Source organism: Microcaecilia unicolor, chromosome 8, assembly GCF_901765095.1.
Source record: "Microcaecilia unicolor chromosome 8, aMicUni1.1, whole genome shotgun sequence".
NCBI lineage: Eukaryota > Metazoa > Chordata > Amphibia > Gymnophiona > Siphonopidae > Microcaecilia > Microcaecilia unicolor.
In genome coordinates this window covers 162182431-162197892 of record NC_044038.1, presented here as the reverse complement: position 1 = coordinate 162197892, position 15462 = coordinate 162182431, and positions in this window count along the sequence as shown.

The window sequence follows — 15462 nt, the reverse complement described above, 5'->3', positions numbered from 1 at the left end:
AAAACAAGCTCCCATTTTAATTCGAAAGCCCTCATACATCCTTGCGCACCACCAATCAAATTAGTGTAATACCATTGCTTGTAATCACTATTATCTAAATATTTATCAAAACATTGCTCGTTCCCTTGTGACAAAGAATCGCGTACAAAATTGTAAACGTGCTTTGGAGTATAAAGTGTTGTTTTCTGTTTTAGGGTTTTCTTTTGGGTCAGTTAAACCGTTGCAGTTCAGTCTTCAGTGGGGTCCATCTGGCCTTGGATTTGGATTCCAAATCTGACTCCAAGGTGAGTTACAATTCAGGTACTGTTTTATACTTCAGTACCTGCTTTGTGCAGTCTTCATGTTAGTCCCATAACTGGTAGCTAACATTACAAATAATGCTCTTTTTAAATGATGCTTTTCTTTGTTGTTATAAGGTCCACTCCTTCCTAGATTTTATAATGCTAATTTTTGTATCTCGTCAAGAAGCCATTTTACTAAAGCACAGTAAAAATTGCAGTTACTTTGGCTTAGTGCAGGACTTTACTGCATGGTAGCTGCAAATTTAGGGGTCCTTTTACTAAGCTGCGCTAAAAAGGAGCCTGCACTAGCGTCAGTGTGTGTTTTTGATGCGTGCTGAGGCCCCTTTTTACTGCAGCGGGTAAAAGGCTGTCCATTTTTCTCAAAAAGAAATGGCCGTTCAGTAACATAGTAAATGACGGCAGAAAAAGACCTGCATGGTCCATCCAGTCTGCCCAACAAGATAAACTCATATGTGCTACTTTTTGTGTATACCCTACTTTGATTTGTACCTGTCCTCTTCAGGGCACAGACCGTATAAGTCTGCCCAGCACTATCCCCGCCTTCCAACCACCAGCCCCGCCTCCCACCACCAGCTCTGGTACAGACCGTATAAGTCTGCCCAGCACTATCCCCGCCTCCCGCCACCGGCTCTGCCACCCAATCTCGGCTAAGCTCCTTAGGATCCATTCCTTCTGAACAGGATTCCTTTATGTTTATCCCACGCGTGTTTCAATTCTGTTACCGTTTTCATTTCCACCACCTCCCGCAGGAGAGCATTCCAAGTAAGTGAACTACTTGCTACATGGCCATTTGGGGGGGGAGGGGGGGGAGGGGAGCACTTACCACCACCCATTGAGATGATGGTAAGGGCTCCCATGCTAACCCAATGGTAACTGTCTCAATAACAGACTATGGACTTTTTCTCCAGGAACTTGTTCAAACCTTTTTTAAACCCAGATGCACTAACCACTCTTGCCACATCCTCTGGCAATGAGTTCCAGAGCTTAACTATTCTTTTAGTGAAAAAATACTTCCTCCTGTTTGTTTTAAAAGTATTTCCCATGTAATTTCATTGATTGTCCCCTGGTCTTTGTACTTCCTGAAAGAATGAAAAATTGATTCACTTTTACTCTTTCTACATCACTCAGGATTTTGTAGACCTCAATTATATCCCCACTCAGCAGTCTCTTTTCCAAGCTGAAGAACCATAACCTCTTTAGCCTTTCCTCGTGTGAGGGCAGTTCCAACCCCCTTATCATTTTGGTCACTGAACATTTTCTAATTCCGCTACATCTTTTTTGAGATACAGCGACCAGAATTGGCCACACAATTAGGGGTTAAAAGGGCAATTCTTTTATATATATATATATATATATATATATATATATATATATATATATATACAGTGGTGTGCTGGTAAATTTTTAACAACAGGCTCTCTCCCCGGTCGACCTCGGCGCCCCCCCCCCCCCCTGTCCACCACTGCGCCCCCCCGTCCACCTCTGCGCCCCCCCCCCCCCCGTCCAACTCTGCGCCCCCCAAAATTGCAGAGCTGGCTATAGCCAGTGGGTGGGGGGGGGGGGGGAGCAATGCATTACTCTCTCCAGGAAAAAAAAAAATTAAATGATCCCAGGTTCCAATCTAATTCATGTTTTAATGTGGGATAAAATGCCATAAATAAGTAAATAAATATAAACTTTTAATGTTGAGCACCTGATTCTCAAAGTGAACATATTCCAAACACTATAATGAAAATAAAATGATTTTTTCTACCTTTGTTGTCTGGTGACTGTTTTTCTGATCATGCCGGCCCAGTATCCAATTCTGCTGCTATCTGTCCTCCTAACTCCGTTTCCAGGGCTTCCTTTCCATTTATTTCTTTTACTTTCCTCCTTTCTTCTTCATTTCTGGTCCTCAGCTTCTGCCTATTTTCTTCATCCATGTGCAGTTTTTCTCCTTTCTTCCTTTTCCCTTATCTTATCTCCTTCCTCACTCTTCCCTCCCCTCCATCTATGTCCAGCATTTATTCTCTCTCCCCTCCTCTCCCCCTGCCCTCCATTCACCCATGGCCAGCAGTGACCCTCCTCTCCCCTGCCCTGCATGCACCCATGGCCAGCGACCCTTCTCTCCCCTGCCCTCCATCCACCCATGGCCAACGACCCTTCTCTCCCCTGCCCTCCATCCACCATGGCCAGCAGCTCCCTTCTCTCCCCTGCCCTCCATCCACCCATGGCCAGCAGCTCCCTTCTCTCCCCTGCCCTCCATCCACCATGGCCAGCAGCTCCCTTCTCTCCCCTGCCCTCCATCCACCATGGCCAGCAGCTCCCTTCTCTCCCCTGCCCTCCATCCACCCATGGCCAGCAGCTCCCTTTTCTCTCCCCTGCCCTCCATCCACCCATGGCCAGCAGCTCCCTTCTCTCCCCTGCCCTCCATCCACCCATGGCCAGCGACCCTTCTCTCCCCTGCCCTCCATCCACCCATGGCCAGCAGTGACCCTCCTCTCCCCTGCCCTGCATGCACCCATGGCTAGCGACCCTTCTCTCCCCTGCCCTCCATCCACCCATGGCCAACGACCCTTCTCTCCCCTGCCCTCCATCCACCCATGGCCAGCAGCTCCCTTCTCTCCCCTGCCCTCCATCCACCATGGCCAGCAGCTCCCTTCTCTCCCCTGCCCTCCATCCACCATGGCCAGCAGCTCCCTTCTCTCCCCTGCCCTCCATCCACCATGGCCAGCAGCTCCCTTCTCTCCCCTGCCCTCCATCCACCCATGGCCAGCAGCTCCCTTTTCTCTCCCCTGCCCTCCATCCACCCATGGCCAGCAGCTCCCTTTTCTCTCCCCTGCCCTCCATCCACCCATGGCCAGCAGCTCCCTTCTCTCCCCTGCCCTCCATCCACCCATGGCCAGCAGCTCCCTTCTCTCCCCTGCCACCCCCTCCCGACTTGTTCCGAAAATTCTCCTGCTTCCTCCCTCCCTCCCGATCAGGTCCCTCACCGACCCTACCTTGGCCATCAAATTCTTCGGGGCAGGCAGTGTTGCCTGCCCGCTGCCATCGCTGACTTTCCTCCACCACCCGATCGCGCTTCAAAATGGCCGCTGAGACTTACAGAAGTCTCGCGAGGCCGCCTCTGGAAATCTCGGCGGCCATTTTTAAAGCGCAAACAGGCGGCGGAGGAAAGTCAGCGATAGCAGCGGGCAGGCAACACTGCCTGCCCCGAAGAATTCGATAGTCAAGGTAGGATCGGTGAGGGACCGGATCCGGAGGGCGGAGGGAGAGCCGGCTCGCCCTTTCCAACAACCGGCTCGCAAGTCCGGCCAAAATTTAACAACCGGATCTTGCGAGCTGGCTCCAGCACACCACTGTATATATATATATATATATACAGTGCTTTTTTTGTGCCGGTACGCAACGGTACGGCGTACCGGCACCTTTTTTTTTTGCTCCCCCCGCCCCGTGAGTCCATGTCCCGCACGCAGTGCCAGCCCCCATTTCCGGCCGCTGCTGCTTCTCCTGTTGAGCAGCAGCGGCCGCTACACAAAGAAAAAGATTTGTAAAAAACTTCAAACCTGGCTGAAACGCGGCACTCCGGCACTGTAGACAGCCATTAGGCATTGGCTGTTGCCCTGCAGCCGCTCCTCCTCTTGCCTCTACGTCACTGCGCTCCTCCGGGGTCTTCCTCCAGGGGCAGTGACGTAGAGGCAAGAGGAGGAGCGGCTGCAGGGCAACAGTCAATGCCTAATAGCTGTCTACAGTGCCGGGGTGCCGCGTTCAGCCAGGTTTCAATTTTTTTTTTTTAATCTTGTTTTTCTTTGTGTAGCGGCCGCTGCTGCTCAACAGGAGAAGCAGCAGCGGCCAGAAATAGGGGCTGGTGCCGCGTGCATCGCGACTTCGCGGGAAACTTGGCAGGGAGAGGGAAACCAACAGAGGGAATGATTGGGGAGAGAGAAAGAGGGAAAACAACAGAGGAAAGGATTGGGGAGAGAGAGAAAGAGGGAAAACAACAGAGGGAAGGATTGGGGAGAGAGAGAAAGAGGGAAAACAACAGAGGGAAGGATTGGGGGGAGAGAGAGAGAGAGGGAAAACAACAAAGGAAAGGATTGGGGAGAGAGAAAGAGGGAAAACAACAGAGGGAAGGATTGGGGAGAGAGAGAAAGAGGGAAAACAACAGGGAAGGATTGGGGAGAGAGAAAGAGGGAAAACAACAGAGGGAAGGATTGGGGAGAGAGAGAAAGAGGGAAAACAACAGAGGAAAGGATTGGGGAGAGAGAAAGAGGGAAAACAACAGAGGGAAGGATTGGGGAGAGAGAAAAAGAGGGAAAACAACAGAGGGAAGGATTGGGGAGAGAGAGAGAGAGGGAAAACAACAAAGGAAAGGATTGGGGAGAGAGAGAAAGAGGGAAAACAACAGAGGAAAGGATTGGGGAGAGAGAAAGAGGGAAAACAACAGAGGGACGGATTGGGGAGAGAGAGAGAAAGAGGGAAAACAACAGAGGGAAGGATTGGGGAGAGAGAGAGAGAGGGAAAACAACAAAGGAAAGGATTGGGGAGAGAGAGAGAGAGAGAGAGGGAAAACAACAGAGGGAAGGATTGGGGAGAGAGAGAAAGAGGGAAAACAACAGAGGGAAGGATTGGGGAGAGAGAGAAAGAGGGAAAACAACAGAGGGAAGGATTGGGGAGAGAGAGAGAGAGAGGGAAAACAACAAAGGAAAGGATTGGGGAGAGAGAGAAAGAGGGAAAACAACAGAGGGAAGGATTGGGGAGAGAGAGAAAGAGGGAAAACAACAGAGGGAAGGATTGGGGAGAGAGAGAGAGAGAGGGAAAACAACAAAGGAAAGGATTGGGGAGAGAGAGAAAGAGGGAAAACAACAGAGGGAAGGATTGGGGAGAGAGAGAGAGAGGGAAAACAACAAAGGAAAGGATTGGGGAGAGAGAGAGAGAGAGGGAAAACAACAGAGGGAAGGATTGGGGAGAGAGAGAAAGAGGGAAAACAACAGAGGGAAGGATTGGGGAGAGAGAGAAAGAGGGAAACAACAGAGGGAAGGATTGGGGAGAGAGAGAAAGAGGGAAAACAACAGAGGGAAGGATTGGGGAGAGAGAGGAAAAACAACAGAGGGAAGGATTGGGGACAGAGAGGGGAAAACAGATGGAAGGATGGGGAGAGAGGGGAAAACAGATGGAAGGATGGGGAGAGAGAGGGAAAAACAGATGGAAGGATTGGGGAGCGAGTGGAAAAACAGATGGAAGGATGGGGAGAGAGAGAGAGAAAGAGGGAAAACAACAGGGAAGGATTGGGGAGAGAGAGAAAGAGGGAAAACAACAGAGGGAAGGATTGGGGAGAGAGAGGGGAAAACAGATGGAAGGATTGGGGAGAGAGGGGAAAAACAGATGGAAGGATGGGGAGAGAGAGGGAAAAAACACAGATGGAAGGATTGGGGAGAGGGAAAAACAGATGGAAGGATGGGGAAAGAGAGAGGGAAAACAGATGGAAGGATGGGGAGAGAGAGGGGGAAAAACAGATGGAAGGATGGGGAGAGAGAGGGAAAAACAGATGGAAGGATGGGGAGAGAGAGAGGGAAAACGGAAGGATAGGGAGAGAAAGAGGGAAGACGCTGGATGGAAGAATGCAGAAAGAAATAGGGGAGACACTGGAAGGATGGGGAGAGAAAGCAGAGCTGCTGGATGGAAAAGGGGAATAGAGAAAGACTGGAGAATAAGAGGAAGGGGCATGGGGAGAACAAGGGTGAGGGAAAGATGAAAAGCCACAGGTAGATGAAGGAAATTAAAAAATGGATAGTAAGAATGAATTAAATCTGGACAGAGAGAGAGCCTGAAAAATATTGAAGAAAGCAAAGAAAAAGGAGACAAAAATGACAAATGGCACAGAAGAGTTAAGCGAAAATAAAGGAAAGGAGAATCACAGACTGGGACCAATATGGAAAGAAAAACAGTCACCAGACAACAAAGGTAGAAAAAAATCATTTTATTTTTATTTTAATGTTTGTAATATGTCCAATTTGAGAATTTACATTGGCTGTCTTATTTTGCACTGGGTATACTGGAGCTGTAAGAGCTTACAGAGATTATTTATAATGAAAAAAAATCACGTTATTTTTTTCTCCTATAGTACTGTAATATTTTCAATGATGTCTGTTTATCTGCGCCATGGCTGGTATAGGGGGTGTGGTTAATGTGGGTGTGGCTATCATAGGGGTGGAGCCATATGTGGTGACCCCGCCCATAATGAGTACCGGCACCTTTTTTTCTACAAAAAAAGCACTGTATATATATATATATATATATATATATATATATATATATATATATATATATATGTATATAAGCACACAGTAGTGGGGTGTCTAAATCTTGGTGCCAGTTTTATAAAATTGCCACCCAAATCCTTTACTTTTCTGCAGGGGAAACTTGGGAATAGACTAATTGACTTTTCCTCCATTAGAACAATCTCTAAGCATCTCCGTTTATGTCCTTCTCCCCTAGTCCTGCAGACTATAGGGATCTCTGCATTTTCTCTCCAAGCATAAAGCAAGTCTTACACTCACCTAGAGGGTTGTAGACTCATAAACGGCAGCTCTGTAATCTAGACGTCCACCTTTACCTGCCCCTTTTGTGTGAAAATAGCTAGAAATGCTAGCACTTAATTGCCTAGGTCTGTACATATCTACAGGAATATCAGTGGGATACAAACCCTGGGGAAAGGGGATAGGGCTTTAAGCAGTTAATCTATTGTATACAGGTACTTATTTTTGTACCTGGGGCAAGGGAGGGTTAAGTGACTTGCCCAGAGTCACAAGGAGCTGCAATGGGAACTGAACCCTGTTCCCCAGGATCAAAGTCCACTGCACTAACCACGAGGCTACTCCTCCACTAGCAACATTCCATGTAGAATCTCAAAAAGTAGCAACATTCTATATAGAATCTCAGGAAATGGGACTTGATATACTGCCTTTCTGTGGTTTTTGCAACTACATTCAAAGCGGTTTATGTATTATATACAGGTACTTATCTGTACCTGGGGCAATAGAAGGTTAAGTGACTTGCCCAGAGTCACAAGGAGCTGCAGTGGGAATCAAAGCCAGTTCACCAGGATCAAAGCCCACTGTCCTAACCTCTAGGTTACTCCCTGGATTCTCTTGTCTTCAGCTTGCGGCACTATTAGGCTATTTCTCCGTTACTTTATAGCACATAGGGGCCATCTAGCTGAACTGTTATAGTATTGCCCTCCACATGGGCAGTGAGAATGTATGGATTTTTAATATGATGAATGTTTTAATGTGGTGGTGTCCATGTATCAGCTGTAATCCTCTAAGAATTGTTGGGTCAGTATCCAGCCACTGCGTTCAGCTGTTATCCAGATAAGTGCTTCTGAATATTGACCTGTGTGTAATTAGTGGAATGTAAGTGTTAACATAAATCATAAAGGAGAGAGCAGAGAGGAAGGACATGGTCCCAGGAGCTGGAGAGGCAGCAAGGGGCTGCATGGGGTTTTCAGGGAGTGTCCTAAAAAAATGGGATGCAGGCACAAGGAGGGATAAAGCCCAACAGAAGCAGGAGGAAGAACCAAGGATTAGAAAAGCACAGTGAGCGAGAAGGAGAGTTCTTTTTATAGTTTTCTACATATCTGCTGAGGCAACAGCTAGCATTAAAGTCTGCTTTTAACAAAATGCTGTTAGCTGACTTCATACATAAATGCAAGTGGGCTGCAATCCTTGAAAATTTTCAAAAAGAAGAAAACTGAGGCATATATTGATTCACATGGAGGGGCATAATCGAATGGGGACGCCCATCTCTGAGGACGTCCCCACGAATGGGCGGGGCATCCTGTATTATCGAAACAAGATGGGCGTCCATCTTTCGCTTCGATAATACAGTCGAGGACGCCCAAATCTCAACATTTAGGTCGACCATAGAGATGGGCGGCCTCGGTTTTTGCCGATAATGGAAACCAAGGACGCCTATCTAAAAAAACAACCAAATCCAAGGCATTTGGTCGTGGGAGGAGCCAGCATTCATAGTGCACTGGTCCCCCTGACATGCCAGGACACCAACCGGGCACCCTAGGGGGCACTGCAGTGGACTTCACAAATTGCTCCCAGGTGCATAGCTCCCTTACCTTCGGTGCTGAGCCCCCCCAACCCCCCCCCCAAACCCCACTCCCCACAACTGTACACCACTACCATAGCCCTTAGAGATGTAGGGGGGCACCTACATGTGGGTACAGTGGGTTTCGGGTGGGTTTTGGAGGGCGCACATTTACCACCACAAGTGTAACAGGTGGGGGGGGGGATGGGCCTGGGCCCGCCTGCCTGAAGTGCACTGCACCCACTAAAAACTGCTCCAGAGACCTGCATACTGCTGTCATGGAGCTGGGTATGACATTTGAGGCTGGCATAGAGGCTGGAAAATGTTTTTTAATTTTTTGTGGGGTGGGAGGGGGTTGGTAACCCCTGGGGGAGTAAGGGGAGATCATCCCTGATTCCCTCCAGTGGTCATATGGTCAGTTCGGGCACCTTTTCGAGGTTTGGTTGTGAAAAAAAAGGGACCAAGTAAAGTCGGCCAAATGCTCGTCAGGGACACCCTTCTTTTTTCCATTATCGGCCAAGGACGCCCATCTCTTAACCACACCCCCGTCCCGCCTTCACTACACTGCCGACATGCCCCCATGAACTTTGGTCATCCCCATGACGGAAAGCAGTTGAGGATACCCAAAATCGGCTTTCGATTATGCCAATTTGGGCGACCCTGAGAGGACGCTCATCTCCCGATTTGTGTCGAAAGATGGGCACCCTTCTCTTTCGATTATGCCCCTGTTAGGAATCTAACTTACCAGACCCTAGCCTGACTCACTAACCCCCCCTGTTTACAAAGCTATGCCGGCATTAGCGCACCGACAGCTGCTAATGCCAGAATCCGCGCCCATCTTTGGGCACGAGGATTTACATCAACTGAAACCAGGTGTAAATCCTGGCCTGCAAGTTGGGCATGGATCCCCTGAATTCTATAACACTGCACTTTTTAAAGGAACTCTCCTGACCTGCTCATGCTCCTCCCATCACCACACCCCCTCTTCAGATCCACGCAAAAACACTTAGGCGCTATTCTATAACAGGGTGCATAAGTGTAGTTCCACACAGATCGGCCGAATTTGGGCCATTTCAGTGCCTTGCTTCCATTATAATGCTTTCCATGCTGAAAAATCAGCGCAAAAATAGCGCATAATGCTAAGTGCCAAATATCGAATTCCCCTGATGCTAGAAGGTGAAGGTAGAATTAAAAAAAAAAAAACTATCCAATAGCACTGAGGTAAACCTCCTGGCTAAATTAAACCCAGATATTCAGCCACAATTATCCAAAACAAGTTTTGGTTCAATGTGGCTTAGATTTAACAGTTATTGGATTTAATTACATTTACAAGGTTGTACGATGCTGCGTTTTACAGTGGTTGGCAAGATAACTATTAGTGTGTATAGTTTTCTGATGCTATTTGTCCCATGTCATCTCCTACACTCTGCTCATCAAGATCGGTTGTCCTTACCTCTCTTCAAATTGAATTTCTCTCAGCTAAAATTGGTCATTGCCTCCAATCTATGCAACTCCTTTCTCCTTGACCTATGCCTAGAACCATAGGTCATTGGGTTTCCTGAGAAGATATGTCTTAGTTATGCTGATATGCTGGAAATAGGAGATTGAAAAAAAACAAGGGAGACTGATCATGGAGGGGAGAAATGGTGATCATGGAGGGCAGGGGAGAGTCAGTGGCCATGGAGGGGAAGGGAAGGGGAGAGAAAACAGGAGATGGTGATCATAGAGGAGAAGGGAGGGGAACAGGAGAGAAGAGAGACAAAGGAGACGGTAACTATGGAGGGGAAGGGATGGGAGAGCAGACAGGAGGAGACTGTGCCCATGGAAGGGAAGGGAAAGTGAGAGAAGAGATACAGGAGGAGACTGTGTCAATAGAGGGGAAGGGGAGAGAAGAGATACATGAGCAGAAGATGCCCATGGAAGAGAAAGGGAGAGAAGAGAGACAGTAGGAGAAGGTGTCCATAGAAGGGAAGGGGAGGGGAGGGAAGAGAGAATGGAGGAGATGGTGCCCATGAATGGAGGGGAAGGGAAGAGATGGAAACTAGACAGATTTGAAAAGGAGAAGAAAAATGGATGAAAGCTGAATGTGAACAATGGATATAAGGCAGGATGAGAAAGCGGAGAAAAAAAGAAAAAGAAATAGTGATGACAGGAGGCCCTGGAAGCAGAATTCAGAGCACAGAGAAGCAGAACCAGAGACACGGAATGAGATGATTGAAATAAAAAATCACCAGACAACTAGAGTAAGATGAATTATTTTATTTTTAGTTTAGTAATTGAAATATGTCAGTTTTGAGAATTTATATTTGCTCTGTATATATTGCACTGTAGAGGAGGAAATTTGAAGGCGGACACGTTATGCTATTAATCACATGATTAAAAATTGTAATCATGATTTGGCGTGCGATTAAAACTTTTAATCGGTGTGCAGCCCTAGTCTTTACCTGATAATTTTCTTTCCATGAATCCCAACAGATCAATCCAGAGACCCGTGGGCCATGTCCCTCCTAAGTTACCTGAATATCGTCGAGTAACTTCTGGCTCTGCCCCTGGACTGGCAATCTGCCCTGATTTTCAGTGGCACTATCCAGTTAGGTGGTGCTGATTATTGGGCCCTGTGTTTTCATGCCACACAGGGTTAAGGGTCTGTTTTTTTTGTTTTGTTACTAATTCTCTCCTCAGCAGCCTGAGTACGTCCAGTGGGGTTATACTTCTCATCTTCCCAGACTCTGGTGTCTCTTACCAGTTGCCTGGTCACTGTCCCAGGCAGAAACCAATAGCAGTTCCATCACCCACTGTCACTTCAGGTTCTTGCAGCATCAGCTACAACTTGTGCTCTTTCTGTCTCCCATCCACCACCACGGCCACTCCAGCAACAGAAACCACAAAAGATGCTCCTCTGTTCTTCTGACCCCACTCTCAAGTCTCCATTTGTCTTCAGTCCTTCCTGTGGGACCCAAAACCTCACAGTGCAGCAGAAAGAAACAAAAAAAGGACACTTCACACATTCAATCTGTTCAAAATTCTGCTGCACGACTTATATTCCGCCAGTGTAGCTATGCTCATATTAGCCCTCTCCTCAAGTCACTTCACTGGCTACCTATCCGTTTCCGCATACAGTTCAAACTCTTCTTATTGACTTACAAATGCATTCACTCTGCAGCTCCTCAGTACCTCTTCACACTTATCTCTCCCTTCACTCCTCCCTGGGAACTCCGTTCACTGGGTAAATCTCTCTTGTCTGCACCCTTCTCCTCCACTGCTAACTCCAGACTCCATTCCTTTTATCTTGCTGCACCATATGCCTGGAATAGACTTCCTGAGCTGGTACGTCAAGCTCAATCTCTGGCCGTCTTCAAATCTAGGCTAAAAGCCCACCTTTTTGATGCTGTTTTTAATTCCAAACCCTTACTCACTTGTTCAGTACCCTTATTTTATCATCCCCACCTTAGTAATGCCCTTATCTCTTATTTGTCCTGTTTGTCTATCCTAATTAGATTGTAAGCTCTGTCGAGCAGGGACTGTCTCTTCATGTTCAAGTGTACAGCGCTGTGTACGTCTAGTAGCGCTATAGAAATACTAAGTAGTAGTAGTATTCCTTTCACAATTCTCCACTTATGGTACGACTCCAGACCAGCTTTTCAGAGACTCCCTCGTATGCAGGCCATGCACTTCAGTCCTGTTTTACAGGGATAGCAGCTGGCCACCAATACAAATTCTTTTTTCACTTATTCACATAATCACCCATGGTTTTCCATCCACTGAGTTATTTCCATAAAGTATTATATCTCGCTCACCACTGGGCTGGGCACTTGTCCCCGTGGGAAATAAAAGCCCTGGCTGTAATGAGACTTGTCTACATGTAGACTGCATACACTGTTTGTTGGGGATAAGTTCAGATTAGATGTTGTCTTAACTCTGTCCATTATTTCCTGTTGCAACATCTCCAGACCTCAAACTTTGCTACATGTAAAAGAGTCAGATCTCCACTCTTTACCGTTAGACTGTGGGAAAGTGTCAGTTCTCCAGAAATGTGCTTGATTCTGCCAGATTCTTCTATCCTCTCAGCCTGACACGAGCTTGATGACGTTTCGCACTTTACTGACAGGAAAAATAAATTGCTTCCTTTTCTTTTCTGCAGGGGAAACTTGGGAATAGACTTTCCACTAGAACAATCTCTGAGCACCTCCGTTTTATGTCCTTCTCCCCTAATCCTGCAGACTAACCCCCTCACAGCTTATAGGGGTCTCTGCAATTTTTTCTCCAAGCATAAACCAAGTCCTACACTCACCTAGAGATAGATAAGGCAGGCTTGTAGACTCATAAAGGACAGTTCGGTAATCTAGACTCCCATATTTACTTGCCCCTTCTATGAGTAAATATCTACAATGCTGGCACTGATGGTCTGCACATAACTGCAAAAGTGCCAGCAGGGCACCTAGGCGCTATTCTATCAGTGGCGGCCCTACGCTTAAGCTACCTGAGACGGAGGCCTCAGGTAGCACTCTTCCTGGAGCGGCATCGCCCCTTCCTTCCTCCACCCCTTCCCTGAGTTTACCTTCTTTTCCCATTTTCCAAAAGGCAGCAGCAGCGATTCCCATATGCTGCCCTGCCACTGGCAACAGTCTATTCTCTTTACTGTGACCCACCTCTCTGATGTAACTTCCTGTTTAATCAGAGGCCAGCTGCATTAGAAAAGAGGGCAGTGCTGGCGGCAGGGCAGCATATGGGAATCGCTGCTGCTGCCTTTTGGAAAATTGGAAAAGAAGATAAACTAGGAGAAGGGGGTGAAGGAAGGAAGGGGGGAGATGCCAGAATGGTGCCTTATTGGACTTGCAGCATTGATTTCAAAGGGCAGCATCAAGCACTACAAATCCCACACTGCTTGTGGATGCAAGTTCAAAACCAGGAGTGGCCAAAAATCTCCAGCCTGGAGCTGGGTAACTTGGTATTTCTGCACGCACACGCACGCACACACACACACACACACACACACACACACACACATACGCATGCCTTCATGGAGGATTATATTAAAGAATATTATTTTGCTTTGTCAATAAAGTAAGAGGGCCTTATTTGCGGAACAGTCTTTTTGCTTTTAAAGAATAATATGTTCAATTAAAATTATTTCTGTGCATATTGTATTTAAATTTACAGAAATATACCGTAAACTTGCACTGCAGAACTCCCTAACCCTTCTGACAGAATCAATCTGTCCTACAGAGGACTTTTACCTTTCCTGAATTGCAGCCTCATATCTGATCTCTTGCCATCTCCACACAGATTCCCTAAATAACAGATAACTATTAAAATACATAAGTTATCCCTAATAGTTATACTACATTAAAATGATGTTTTGAAGATAAACACCTAATGTTATGACTTTGATCAGACTGCAATGGCTGCAGTGCCAGTGACTCTGTGATAAAGCCACTGTCCATGGAAAGGGTAGTGAATTCGTGGAATGGCCTCCTGGTGGAGGTGGTAGAGACAAAAACTGTATCTGAATTCAAGCAAGCTTGGGACAAATACATTGGATCTCTGCAGCAGCCAAGAAAGCAAATGGAATGTTAGGTATTATTAGGAAAGGAATGGAAAACAAAAGTGAGGACGTTATAATGCCTTTGTATCAGTCTATGGTGCGACCGTACCTCGAATATTGTGTTCAGTTCTGGTCACGCCATCTCAAAAAAGATATAGTGGAATTAGAAAAGGTACAGAGAAGGGCGACGGAAATGATAAAGGAGAAGAGATGGCTGAGGGGAGATATGATAGAGGTCTATAAAATAATGAGTGGAGTGGAATGGTAGACATGAATCATTTGTTTACTCTTTCCAAAAATACTAGGACTAGGGGGCATACGATGATGCTACAAAGTAGTAAGTTTAATACGAATCACAGATACGTTTTCTTCACTCAACGTGTAATTAAACTCTGGAATTCGTTGCCAGATAATGTGGTAAAGGCGGTTAGCTTAACGGGATTTAAAAAAGGTCTGGACGGCTTCCTAAAGGAAAAGTCCATAGACCATTATTAAATTGACTTGGGGAAAATCCACTGTTTATTTTTGGAATAAGCAGCATAAAATGTATTGAACTTTTTTAGTATCTTGCCAGGTATTTGTGACCTGGATTGGTCACTGTTGGAAACAGGATGCTGGGCTTGAGGGACCTTTGGCCTGTCCCAGTGTGGCAATACTTATGCACTTATGAGAGTGGAAGGGATAGTGGATGACATGGATGGGCAGACCAGATACACCATATAGTCTTTATTTGCCTTCATTTTTCTCTTTTTCTATGTTTCATTGCTATTCAACTTTGCGTCTGCAAAAAAACTCTTTACCAACAAAACGCTTCATCAGGTCAAGAAGCATTGGCCGACCTTTCCAATTTTTCAGTGGTTCGCAGCACTATTGAGCTGATGTCACTGACTGACTGAAGTCTGTTCAGGGTCACATGATTTTCCAGGCATCATAAAAATAGTTTCTCAGTTAACTGTTTGCTGCTTGACAACTTTTACTGGATGACACAGAATTCTATGGGATCGCAACAAGTGCTCAGCGTCAGTTGGTCCCAATTGTTTTCAAGCATTCAGCCATTTGGATCGCTAGTAACCACCTCTGTAAAATGTTATCAGGACATTACTGCTAATTGATGAAAGAAAAAAGACTGGAAGGCTCTACTTTATCAGCATGATATATATGATATGTAAGTCCTACGGGTGGTAATGTGTTTTGTTTTTGTTTTTTTAATAGTTCCATAGCAAAGAAAGACAAGAGTGTGACAAAAATCCATTCATTTCTTGCTTTGGTTGTAGATGTCCTGATTATGTCTGGACTAGAATTTCTCTTTTTCTGTTAGAGACAAGACTTTTTTTTTTAACAACTTTGCTCTTGCAATGTCACAAGAGAATCCTGCCTGCAAAGCAAACGATGGGATAGATCGGAAGGGAAAAGTCAAAGGGTATAAAGGAAAATGACAGGGTCTTCCTTTAATATGGGTCAGTGAAATCCTGGCTTGAGAACTGTTGCTGACTTCCTTCTCCCAGATCCCTGCTGTTGGTAGACATACCACAGAAA